Consider the following 12,722-nt stretch of genomic DNA (forward strand, 5'->3'; position numbering starts at 1 on the left):
GTACCGGGAGGTTACCGGAACCCCCCGGGAGGTATATGGGCCTTAGTGGGTTTTAGTGGAAGAGAGGAGAGGTGGCCAGGGCTGGGCCGCGCGCCCCTCCCCCCCTAGTACGAATAGGACAAGGAGAGGGGGGCAGCGCCCCCCCCCCCTCCTTCTCTCTCTCCTCTTTCCCTCTCCCGAATCCTATTCCAACTAGGAAAGGGGGGGAATCCTACTCCCGGTGGGAGTAGGACTCCTCCTGGCGCGCCCTCCTCCTGGCCGGCCGCACCCCCCCCCCTTGATCCTTTATATACGGGGGCAGGGGGCACCCCTAGACACACAAGTTGATCCACGTGATCATATTCTTAGCCGTGTGTGGTGCCCCCTTCCACCATAATCCTCGATAATATTGTAGCGGTGCTTAGGCGAAGCCCTGCGACGGTAGTACATCAAGATCGTCACCACGCCGTCGTGCTGACAGAACTCTTCCCCGACACTTTGCTGGATCGGAGTCCGGGGATCGTCATCGAGCTGAACGTGTGCTAGAACTCGGAGGTGTCGTAGTTTCGGTGCTTGATCGGTCGGGCCGTGAAGACGTACGACTACATCAACCGCGTTGTGCTAACGCTTCCGCTGTCAATCTACAAGGGTACGTAGATCACACTCTCCCCTCCCGTTGCTATACATCACCATGATCTTGCGTGTGCGTAGGAAATTTTTTGAAATTACTACGTTACCCAACACGACCGCCTAGCCGTTGGAACCGGCACTAATGGTCACATTAGTGCCGGCTCAAATTCAAACCAGCACTAATGTGCTTCACATTTGACCCTTTTTCTACTAGTGATATTGGCCCTGTGCCTGGCAGTAGCTCAATCAAAAACTCAATATCTCTATTCGGTGGCATGCCTGGCAACTCCTCTGGAAATACATCAGGGAAAACCCTTACCACTGGTACTTCCTCGTGCATAACTCCTGTTAGGCAATTTACTTGAGTCCTCTTTGGCACATGCCGGGATACATATTTGATCCTTCTTCCTTTTGGGGTGGTAAGCAAAATTGACTTACTAGCACACTCAATATTCCCTTCATACTTTGATAACCAATCCATGCCTAATATCACATCCAATCCTTGAGATTCCAATACTATTAGGTCTGAGGGAAAAACATAGTTACCAATCCTTAATGGTAACCGATCACACCATAGACTAGCCACATATTCTGCTCCGGGCGAGGTTACTAACATGGGTGACCTAAGAGCTTGGGTTGGAGGCATCTGAGGGTTTTTAGAAAAGATGAGATATAAGAATAGAGGGGGTCTAAAGAGAAAACACTACCCATATGCACATGAGGCAAAAGCAAACAATTCACTTCAATCAATCAAACAAAGGCATACAATCGATCTAACTATCGCAAAAGTGCTCGGACTACTATGTTTACATGGTGGACTACTACTACTGATGAGGTGGTCTACTAGAAATATTCTTCGGTTGCAGACTCCATGATATCTGCTCCAGCTTCATCAACATAGTCATCATCGCTACTATTTGCTTCCGAGTCGGTGCCGTCGATGATGATGTAGTCTTCCGGGCTAATTTCCTTAGGTTCTTCGTCTTCATCCACTGGTGTAGGGTCTCCCATAAATATTCCAATCTTCTTGATTAGGTCGTCATTCTTCTCCACCAATACTTCAATTTCCTCTTCATAATCTTCACGTGTAGCCTTGAGTTCTTCCTCCAGTTCCTTGATTCTAGTCTTTGCCTTCTTCAGGTCTATCATGTCGGCACACATCTGGTTCTCCTGTCGTCGAATGTGCTAGTTTAGCTCCTGGATAAAAGCTGCAATTGATCTATCCTTCCTGGTGCTGATCATCTCCCAGTGTTCATCTCGGCGCCCACAAATCTGGTAGATAGTATCCTTGAGATCCTTGCGGTAGACTTCTCCAATGCGTCCCATGGCGATGTGAACTACCATGCTCTTTCCTAGACTCCAAGTTGGTGCATCAAAAGAAAACTCTATGGGCTTAGTGACTGGCATGAATGTCCTTCCTGGAAATTGAACTTGAATCATCCAGCGCTCTTCTTCAGGTAAAGTGGCGTTGTAGGTTCCTGTGAAACTTGGTACTCCTATGTTCAGGTATCTAGTGACTTCCTTCAAGTGTCGTCCAAAGGGTGTATCTTCATCTGGTTATGTGAACTTGTTCCTTGCATCCGCCATCCTAAAGAGTAGAAAAGATGAAGGTCAAAAGAGAAGAGAGTGAATAGTGATCTAGGTCTTGTGCTTAGTGGTCGTGTCCTACAGTCAGCGTGTGCTCTGATACCATCTCTGTAGCGACCAGACCTCAAACAGTCTGATCTCTGTGCTTCGGTGTCATCCCTGGATCAGTAATGCTGACACCACACAGTACTCGAAGGATGTATAACAGAGTAGCAATCACACACTTATTACATCGAGTGTCTCAAAAGAGAACTTATTACAATAAGTATGGCTTAAGGCCATCTAATAACGATAACAGCGGAAGGCTTGGAAGATAAGTGAGTCCATCAACTCCAACGGCATCACTGAGTATAGGACCATGACCTAAAAACTCCTTAATCGCCGTCTGAAAAGTCTGCAACATTAACGTTGCAGCCCGAAAACGGGTCAGCACATGGAATATGCTGGCAAGGTAACACATAGAGAGTAATGGAATGAAACAGCTATACTATATGCATATTTGGCTGGTGGAAACCTCTATGGTTACAGTTTTGCGTAAAGCCAACTTTTCCCTACTTCAAAGGAATAAATTTATTTAACTATCATGGTGGTTGTTAAACATTGAGAATGGTTGACAGCATTCTCAATCCCAATTAAGCATCATCTTTAAACAAAGCCCAACAAAATTAATTTAGAGTAACATGTTGAGATTCACATGAAAATCCAAGTACTAGATACTCAAGATGTCCATAACCGGGGACACGGCTAACCATGATTAGTTTCTTACACTCTGCAGAGGTTTGCGCACTTTTCCCCACAAGACTCGATCGCCTCCGTTTGGTTTGTCGCACTACATGGTGTTTGAGAAGACGGATGACCGAGACATAGTCTTTCAGAAGCGCTAGCACCTTACGATCGGGTAGATCGTACCACCTACATCCCCTACATCTGCTAGTCTACCACTGTAAGAGTCCGCACGAGTTAGTCAACTATGCTAGAGCCCATAATAGCTTGTGGCTGCACACGGAAGTTTCTAGCATGAAAAATCTCATGATCCCTTTGAGCTTGGGTGGCGGTCCAAAAGAAAACAGGCAAGTCCTAGAATACCCAGGTGCCTCAATCCACCCAGATGTGTGCTTAAGTTGCCACCTTAAATAAACCATTAAATTAACAATCTCACATCTGTCATGGATATCACTCACCCAATCCACGTCTACTAGCATAGCATGGCATAATAAGCAAACATAGAAGTAACTCCCAAAGGTTTGATAATAACAGGTAATAGGTACTACCTCATCTACTTCCCATCCCACAATTTAATTAGATCCTAATCATGCAATGTGTGAGGATTGATCTAATGCAATAAAACTGGGTAGTAGAAAAGGTATGATCAAAGTTTTACTTGCCTTGCTGGTGATCCGCAAAACCTAACGATTCGAAGTAACAGGCGGCGCACTCCGGGTATTCTATCGCAGACAAACAAACAAGTATACAATAAGTACTCATCTAATGCACAGGTAAAACTCAAATAAGAGATCTAACCAGAAAGTTCAACTTAAGAACTCCGGTTGGCAAAAAGAATCAAATTGAACGAAGCAACGAAAATCAAACTACGAAAGAAAACAACTTTGTTCTACTAATCTGGATCTAGGGCAAATTTTACAGTAACAAAAACTTGTTTAAGTTGGTTAAACGGATAGAGGGTTTCGAGACGAATCCCTAGGCGCTTGAATCGCCTGATTCCAATAAACGAGCGAAAAGTTAAACTAAAACGAAAATCGGATCAGGAATCGCGATCAGAAAAATCGCGAATTTAATCCGAGAAAAAGAAAAACGACGAACGCTGATTTTTTTTCTTTTTTTTCTATTTTTTTCGGCACGGAAAATGAGGCGCGACGAACCTCGGGCGGCGGGATCGTCGGCGGCGGCGGCTCCGGCGGCGCACGCGGATCGAGGCGGGGCTGATGGCTGGGGCGGCTCGGGGCGGCGCTATTTAAAGGCTGCCCCCGGGCGGTGTCCCGCTCGGGTACGGCCCGAAGTCGGTTCGTTTTTTTTTTATTATTCCGCTCGGAAAAAAAATAAAAAAAATACTAAACGGACTCCAAAAGTTCGGAAATAAATTTTCCCGGGCTTCCAAAATCAAGCCACACAAGGTGAACATTTATTTGGGCCCTAAATGCAATTTTGAAAAACGCACATTTTTCCTAAATTCAAATAAAACACCGAAAAACTCCGAAATAAAATCTTATTTGATTTTATTATTAAATCCTCAATATTTCTTTATTTTGGGAAAGTTGTTTTATTCCCTCTCTCATATTTTTGTAATAGAAATAACTGATGATAAAATAAATAAAATCAAACGATCCTATTCTCAAAATTTGAGAAAACTCAAATATGAAAATAACGAAATCCCCAACTCTCTCCGTGGGTCATTGAGTTGCGTAGAATTTCTAGGATCAACCAAAATGCAAAATAAAATATGATATGCATGATGCTCTAATGTATAACATTCCAAATTGAAAATTTGGGATGTTACAATTGTTCACCCTTTCGCTAGGATTTTGTAGATAACCAAGAATGAACTTCCTCCAATCATTACTTCGTCTGCATAAAAGTTTCATTAGTGGCCGAAGCGGTGGGCTTCGATTCGGCCTTACCTATGTTGACAAGACCTAGCATCGGCTATTGATAGAAATGCAATACACCATGGTTAACATAGTAGTCGGATGCTTGTTGTGCCAACTCTTTCCAATTGTCATGTCTAGATATATGAATAATTTTAAAGCAACCCAAGGTAAATCTTGCATCTAGACATACCAAAAGATAAACTATAAGTGATTCGTCAAAATATTGATAACCTTGGATATTTGTTGCACTACTAATAACGAATCACTGGAAGCCTCAATATGTATAGCACCTATAGCAAGGCAAAGCTCCAATCCGAATAACAATGCATATTCGGCTTTGATCATTGTGTAAAAATATTTTAAGCGGCATGAGGCTTCACAAAATAGCTTCATATGGAGAGAAATAAACAACACCAACACCTTGGCCATTGTTAGAAATTTAACCATCAATATATAATCTCCATGGTACTAGAGAGATCAAACTAAAAACAATATTATGAATGACGTCGATATGATGCTCAATAATAAAATCAACCATGATTTGGCCTTACGTAAGTTCTGAAAACTAACAAGCCAAAGCACACCCAATCAAAACATAAGTTCACTTTGTAATTTTGATGAATTGGTCTATGCATAATATCCTCAATGGCATCAATTTGAAAAATTCCTTTGCAAGCACTTATCTCAATCTCTACTCAAACTAAGGACGGTGTTAGAGTACCACACCGGCCATTCTTACATATATTCTTAGGGCGATAGATAAGTATCGGCCATTACCATGAGGTCCATGTAGAATTCATTCACCAAATCATGTATAGCCGAAATAAACAAATGAAATAGCAATCAAATATTTCGGCCCTTTGGATTAGCAAGAAAAAATGTAGCTAATAAATTGTATAGAGATTTGGTAATACCCTCTCATGATGCAGAAAATTATGTCGCTTCCATGGATCCAAATAAATCTAGTGAGGGTAATTTATCATACCTGATGATGAATTCCATGGCAAAGGCATCAATGGTATGGTTGAAAAACATGGATGATGTGCTGACCGAATATTTTGATGGGGTGATGCAAACCTTCGGCTTAATTGTTTCTGGTTTCCATCCTTCTCTTTCTTCACTTTTATAACACTTGTTGCAATAGAAGGTTGCACATCATTTTTATTTTGACTGCTCCTCTTGGGAACCCATTCCATGTTCTTCCTTTTCAGCTCTTGTGCACTAAGTTTTTGTAATTCCTTCTTTCGCCAATACGATAAGCCAAGTGGACACCCCGGCTGTGATTTTGTTTGAAGCAATGGCAATTCTTGTTTTACCTTGTGCACTGTCAACTTCTTTTCTTCAGATTTGGCACTTTGACTCTTGATAATTGGTTGCTTCGTCTCATTGCCTTTAGTAGCCAATGTCAACACGTTAATTGGCTCTTTTTCATTTGAGATCAAATCTGAAGTTGCACTCTTACGACCATCTCTTTTAACACGGTACACTTGTTTGACCACCTCTTTCTTCTTCTTTGAGCTCTTGACCGATTCCTTATGATTGAAACGGTCTTTAACATATGATTGTTCAAATGTTGATCTTCTCGGAGATGCATAATATTGGTTAGATGGTCTAAAATAAGATGGAGAGTGTGCCCTTGTATCATACCTGTCCCATGATGGATATGGATCTACATGAGCATAGGGAAGCATCCACGGCATTGGCACTGGCGTCCCAAAATAAGGATATGAATATGTTGCATTAAAATGATCACTTTGCCAATACCGATCCTCATATTTGCGCCTTGGGGGTGATCTTGGTTTCTTTGCATGATTTGGTCGATAAGCATTCTTCTCTCCACTCTTCTTTCGATATTTATCCAATAGTTCAGCGAAGGTGATTTTTGATCTCTTACACTTGCGCTTATTTCGGCCTTTGTTTTCTTTTGGTTTGCTTTCATCGATCATTGGATTCCTTGTTGCCCCCCAGTCCTTAGCGTCTTCATTGTAGCTTCGATGGAATTCTCACCCTCAAGTTCATGTTCATTGTGATCTTCAACTACTTCTTTACTTAAAAGCTTGATCCCATCACCTGCAGTTTTTACCTTCTCTTTAGATGGATCGGCTTGAATTAGCCGATACAAAAACTTTCTGCCATCGGGACCAATCGGAATAGACTGGTCATCTATTGGTGTCTCAACAAATTCCAATCGTCCTTTATCAATGGCCGATTTAACTATTTGACGAAACATGTTGCAATCCTCAAAATTATGCTTGGACGAATCATGCAACTTACAATACATTCGTCCCTGGACAGATGGCTCAACATGGTGATCAAGAATTCTAATATAATTATTTCTCAATATTTGATCACACATGCTTGAATTGAAGGTAAAAATTTTATTCACTAGCCAATCTTGTTGTGAGAACGGCTTTGGAGTTAAGCAAACGAATGGTTCAGATTTTGCATCACTCCATTCGGCTATGCATTGTGTTTTGCACTCTATCTCCGATGTCTTTGGATAAGAAACTATACTGGCATCGGTTTGCTCAGAGGATTTTAACCTTGGCTTTAAATTTCTGAAATGAAAATAGTTAGAACATACATGTCTCAATTGAGACCAAGTGTAAGCCAAGTAAGAAATAAGCAAAGCTACCCAATTAGATATGAGTTTTAGATAAAGCAATGGGGATGGCCTTGGCTGCAATAATTTTTCGCTATCGGTCTTTCTGAATGGTGCAATGTGTTGACCGATATGCTTTGTGACAATCTGATTGCTAACAAATAAATTACCCTTCTTCATTGGTCTCTCAATATTTCTTATGAAGATTTTTCTAATATATGCATGAACAACTAAGTCATGACCAAATCTGAAAACAGGTAAATTAATTGCTAGACATACCTCTTCAAATATGTTGGGAGAGCATGATGATGGTGTGACTTGAAGAATATCTCGCTCCGTCTTCGGATAGCTCCCCAACGCCTTGTCATCATCTTTCTCTTGGTTTTGTGCATCATTAGTTTGAAGATCTTCGTCCACCAAACTTTCTTCGGCTACTTGTTCTTGTTCTTGAGGCTCATCAATTTCTATGGCACGAAACTCATAGGGCAGGAAGTAGGTTCCATTAACTTCAGAAAAATCAAGTATGGTTGTCTTGCTATACTTCCCATGCCCTTTCTCAACAATGTTTGCCTCTTTGGATTTGATGGATTCGGAATCTTTACTACTTGATTCGGCTTTTTCAACCGAAGCACTTTTAGTTTCCGAATCATCATTTTTTTCACCGGTTATATCAATTGGTAACACTTCTTTTCTTTGAGCTAATTCCCTATCAATTCTCTCTTGGTGAAGTACTTGCACCCTATCGCGCAAAGCTTTAACTCCCCTCTCAATCTCAGCCCGCTCTAGATTAGTTTGTCTCCCAATGCTTTTAGAATCTTTCGACAATGAAGTGTTAGTGTTGCCGAAATTTTGCAATTGTGTAGGGGGTGTATAATATGTTGCGGTACTAGGTGGAGGTGTATGCACTATTGTATAACCATATGCTCTTTCGCCAATTCTATCAATGCATGTAGTTTCATCTTCTTGCAAACTCTAGCCTTTATTGCAGCATAATCAGGAAACAACCCCTTTTCATATTGTTCAAGGCAAAGAGCACTCATTTTCTTGTTTTGTGCCAAGCTCTTTTTTAACGCAGCCACAAGTGCTTCTGGAATGGTTTGCTCCACAATACTTTCAGATTCTTTCGGCAATGATTCGTGAGTGTTGCCGAAATTCTCGAATTGCGTAGAGTATGCATTATATGCTACAGTATCTGATGACGGCACATGTGTTCCTGTAAAATTTTCACTTATTCGGCTATGACCATGAAGATGCGGGGCCGAATTATGAACATCTACAGTTGCATATGGTGCTGAAAAAATACTAACATCAGGTGTAGCATATGATGGTTGAGAGTAACTGGCCGAATAGCTAGTAGTAGCATGGCCAATTCTTCCATCCATCGGCAAGGTTGGATTCACATACTACAAATTAGTTGCCGATGAATAAAAAGGTGAAACACTTTCTTCTATGCTATTGGAAATTTTAACATGAGGTGTTTCGAATTGATTAACCGAACCCATCATGTTGTTCATCGGCATATGGATTTGTGGGGTTGCTGATGCATGAGAGTTAGAATACATATGTTGTATGTTACTAGTATCATAAGAAGTTGAAACATGTAAATTACTTTGAATCGGCCTATGCACGTAATTAGATGCCTTATTGAAAAAACTAGGGCTGGCTGATAGAGTATAATCATTGAACGATCTAGTAACATCATATGAATTATTTGCATCTACAGTAGGGAATTGGGTATTCATATTACCTTTGTAGATTGCAAACCCTAGATGACGATCTCTTCGTAGTAAGAACGGGCCGGAGACCATTCAAAGCTTTGTCCCCAGCGGAGTCGCCAAAAAGTGTGTTCGCACACGAACACGTCACCGTGTACCTTCGACGCCGGGGGTGATGCACCGCAGCTCACGTCGAAGGAGACCCGCCGGAAGCGCGGTACGCAAGATAATCCGGCGGGTGCTTTTGTATACCCGAAACCCCACACGCCCGGGAGGGACCCCGTCAGGGCGCACGGCGGCTATGGGCTACCCTAGGTCGACCTGATCGCCCCTAGGGCCTCGAGGTTCGCCGCCCTGCAAATGAAGAACGAACGAAGAACGAGGAAGAAGAAGAACAAGGGAGAGGGATAAAGGTAAAGGTAAAAAGATGATATATTGATAGATCGATTGTGTGTTGTTCAATCGGCCTTCACCCCTTACATATATATGAGGCGGATGGACTTCCCGTACAAGAAAAGAACTCAAATGACGTCCAAATCATCAAAAATTATCCTAACTCGGACTACCCGGAACTTCCGGGCTGAAATTATGTCAAGTAGCCCTCTTGCACTGAATCTGCAGGCCGCATACTACTTCGGATGACAATGGTCCCAAAAGCAAAGTTGTAGATCTTGCAATGGAGAAAAACTCTTCAGTTGATCACGTTTTCATCCGAGGTTATCTTGATGTCGAAATTGGCCCCAAAAATCTGTAAATAATGTTAAAATTCTAGTTTTCGGGGCGCACCACGTGCAAACTTTCGGTTTAGCCCGGAACCTCCCCGGAAGTTTTGCCCGAAACTTCCGGGGCAAACTTATGTAGCACACTGTTTTGGCTCTAACTTTTGCATATGAACTCCGATTTAGACGATTTTTATGTCGAAATCAACCGTCTCGACGAGACGAAGACAATTCGTGTAGAAACATCACTCATATGAGTCCATCTTGGGGGCATAATCAGCCGAATAGTGTTCTGAATGCAAAATCTCAGTACTTCAAACACAACTTCGGCCTTAGAGATTAGATCGGATGGCTACGGCCCAAATATCAAAGTTTCTTCTTTTGACAATACGGAACTTTCTCACTTTGAGCACTTTTCCATTTGAAGTCTTCTTAATTATGTTTTTGACCATGCCAAAATCTGATGTCAACAGATTGTGATTGGTGCCTTTCCATTCTATTGTCCGACTCCGGCGCTATGGAAGGAAAGCTCATCCTATCCATCGCCATTGACATTGCCATCGTCATCACTGAGTAAGAAAAGGGACGACACGAAGGAAGGTGTTTTTCCTTTTGAGATAAAGGAAGGAAGATGGTGATCTCGCCGGAAATACAGTCTAGTTCCTAGTTGTATATGCATTCTGTATGAAAAAAAATTAAACAAAAAATCAGAAAAGTTTAGAAGTTTTTTTAGAATAAACTTGACTACCTTTTGCACTAGTACATAAATTTTCATGAAAAGAAAAACAACATTGACTTCATAGCGGAAAAAACAAAATTTATTCGCTACTATAGGTCACTATTCACACTGTTTTGATCAAAAGTTTGTCTTTTTGAAAAGAAGTCAAAGGGGGTTTTCTTTTCCTGAATTTTTTCTCACTGGTACAATGGAAGGTCAAGTTTATTTCAAAAATATTTTCAGATTTTTTTGACTTTTTATTGAATTACTAATAAAATCCATGTAAGGTGTAGATGTCCCCATAGACCAAACACCCGCGTTTGTGATCTCACAAATTTTTTTGGGCCTGCATCTTGATCCAAATGTCCATTCGCCGCTAGAACTAGGCTTGGGCTCTTACATCGGAGTTGAGTGATCTCATAGATTGACAAGGTGGCCCAAGGTGCCCACGGGGAATCGATCCATGTCGAACGGGAGCAACTAACAAAAAAACTAACAAAAAAACTGAGGGGTACCCCTTGCAGGAGCCCCTCAAGGGTTAATTTCAGTGGGCATAGGGCATTGCCACTTGGCGCACTATCAACCGCCACCACGTGTCACGTGCAGGATTTTTCTTTACATGTTTTCGGCTTTGGACATTTTCTAAAAATTTTGGCTTTTCGGTTTTTAGTTGTTTTCCCTAGGTTTTGGACCAAAAAATAGAAAAAACATTGCGCAAAACAGCATGTTTCTTTAACAAAAACTTTCAATTTCATGTTTTTTTCTAGAAAATGTAATGAATGTTTTAAAATGCATAAACTTTAAATGGTTTGTACTACAAATTTATGGTTTTTTCAGAAATTTTGGTATAGACTACATATGGCCTGAATGGAGTGAACAAACACACTAAAGTGTGTCCATATAAATCTGAATCATGTATAAAAACTAAAAAATTCTGATAATAGTGAACGGAGGGAGGATCCTTTTATATGTCATGAACATTTTCCAAAAAGTGCGTGTTGAAAAATCTTAAATTTCATAATATTTTTTGAAATTTTCATTAGCATATTTTTAAATGTGTGAAAAAATAAAATGCCATGAACATTTCTTCCGATTGTACTAACATGTTTTTAGATGTCACAAACAGTTTGTTTAATGTGTGAACATTATTATTTTGAATGGTATGTGTAGGTTTTGAAAACATCTGAACATTATATTTATAAAACGTAATGAACGGTACATAAACAAGCGAAAACAAACATTGAAAACCCAGCCATAAAAAGCAGAAAAGAAAACCCAGCGGACTAAACCAGCGTTGCACGGGCAACAGAAAAGCACCGCAAATAGTGTAGTGGGCCGGCCATGGAAGCGTGGTAGGCGTTGGCCCACTAGCAACGAAAGTCAAAGTGCGGGGCGGTGCTCACGTTTTTTCGTCCAGCTAAAAAAATTGTTTTTTCGGTTCTTTTTTCTTTTCTGTGTTTGTTTTTATGCTTTTTTTAAATGGTTGCGATTTCAAACAAAAACTTCTGCATTAAAAACAATGTTCACGAATTAAAAAGTCACAATGCCAAAAATAAATGAACGTTTTTTGAATTTGATGAACAATTTGTATTTTGATGAAGAATTTTTTATGATTTTTCTTTTTTTCATGAACATTTTATTTGAATTTGATGAACAAATTTTGAACACAAGAACATTTTTTTAATTGGATGAAAAAATCTTGAATTTGATGTGCTTAAGTAAAAAAATCACAATTTCAAAAATAAATGAACAGTTTTGAATATGATGAAGAAATTAGTACTTGAGACTAGCCAAGTTTCTAAACCCTACAGAAAAGAACTATATATAGTACTCTCTCCGTCCGGAAATACTTGTCATCAAAATAGACAAAAATGAATGTATCTAGAACTAAAATACATCTAGATACATCCCCTTTTATTCATTTTGATGACAAGTATTCCCGGACGGAGGGAGTAAAAACAAAAGTACAGCAAACTAGCTCATCTGAAACAACGGACGGTGAATTGCACCTTGCAACGTAGGAGGCACTAGCCACATCTTCCATCCACGGTGTATATATAACAAATATATATCAGCAGCAAAACAAAAAGTTGTAGTAATGATTAAGAAAAAGACCAACATAGCCATTGGGAGAGAAGAACAAAAATTGGGTAGCTACATATGGTA

The sequence above is a fragment of the Triticum dicoccoides genome, chromosome 1A, assembly GCF_002162155.2.
Source record: "Triticum dicoccoides isolate Atlit2015 ecotype Zavitan chromosome 1A, WEW_v2.0, whole genome shotgun sequence".
In the NCBI taxonomy this organism is placed as follows: domain Eukaryota; kingdom Viridiplantae; phylum Streptophyta; class Magnoliopsida; order Poales; family Poaceae; genus Triticum; species Triticum dicoccoides.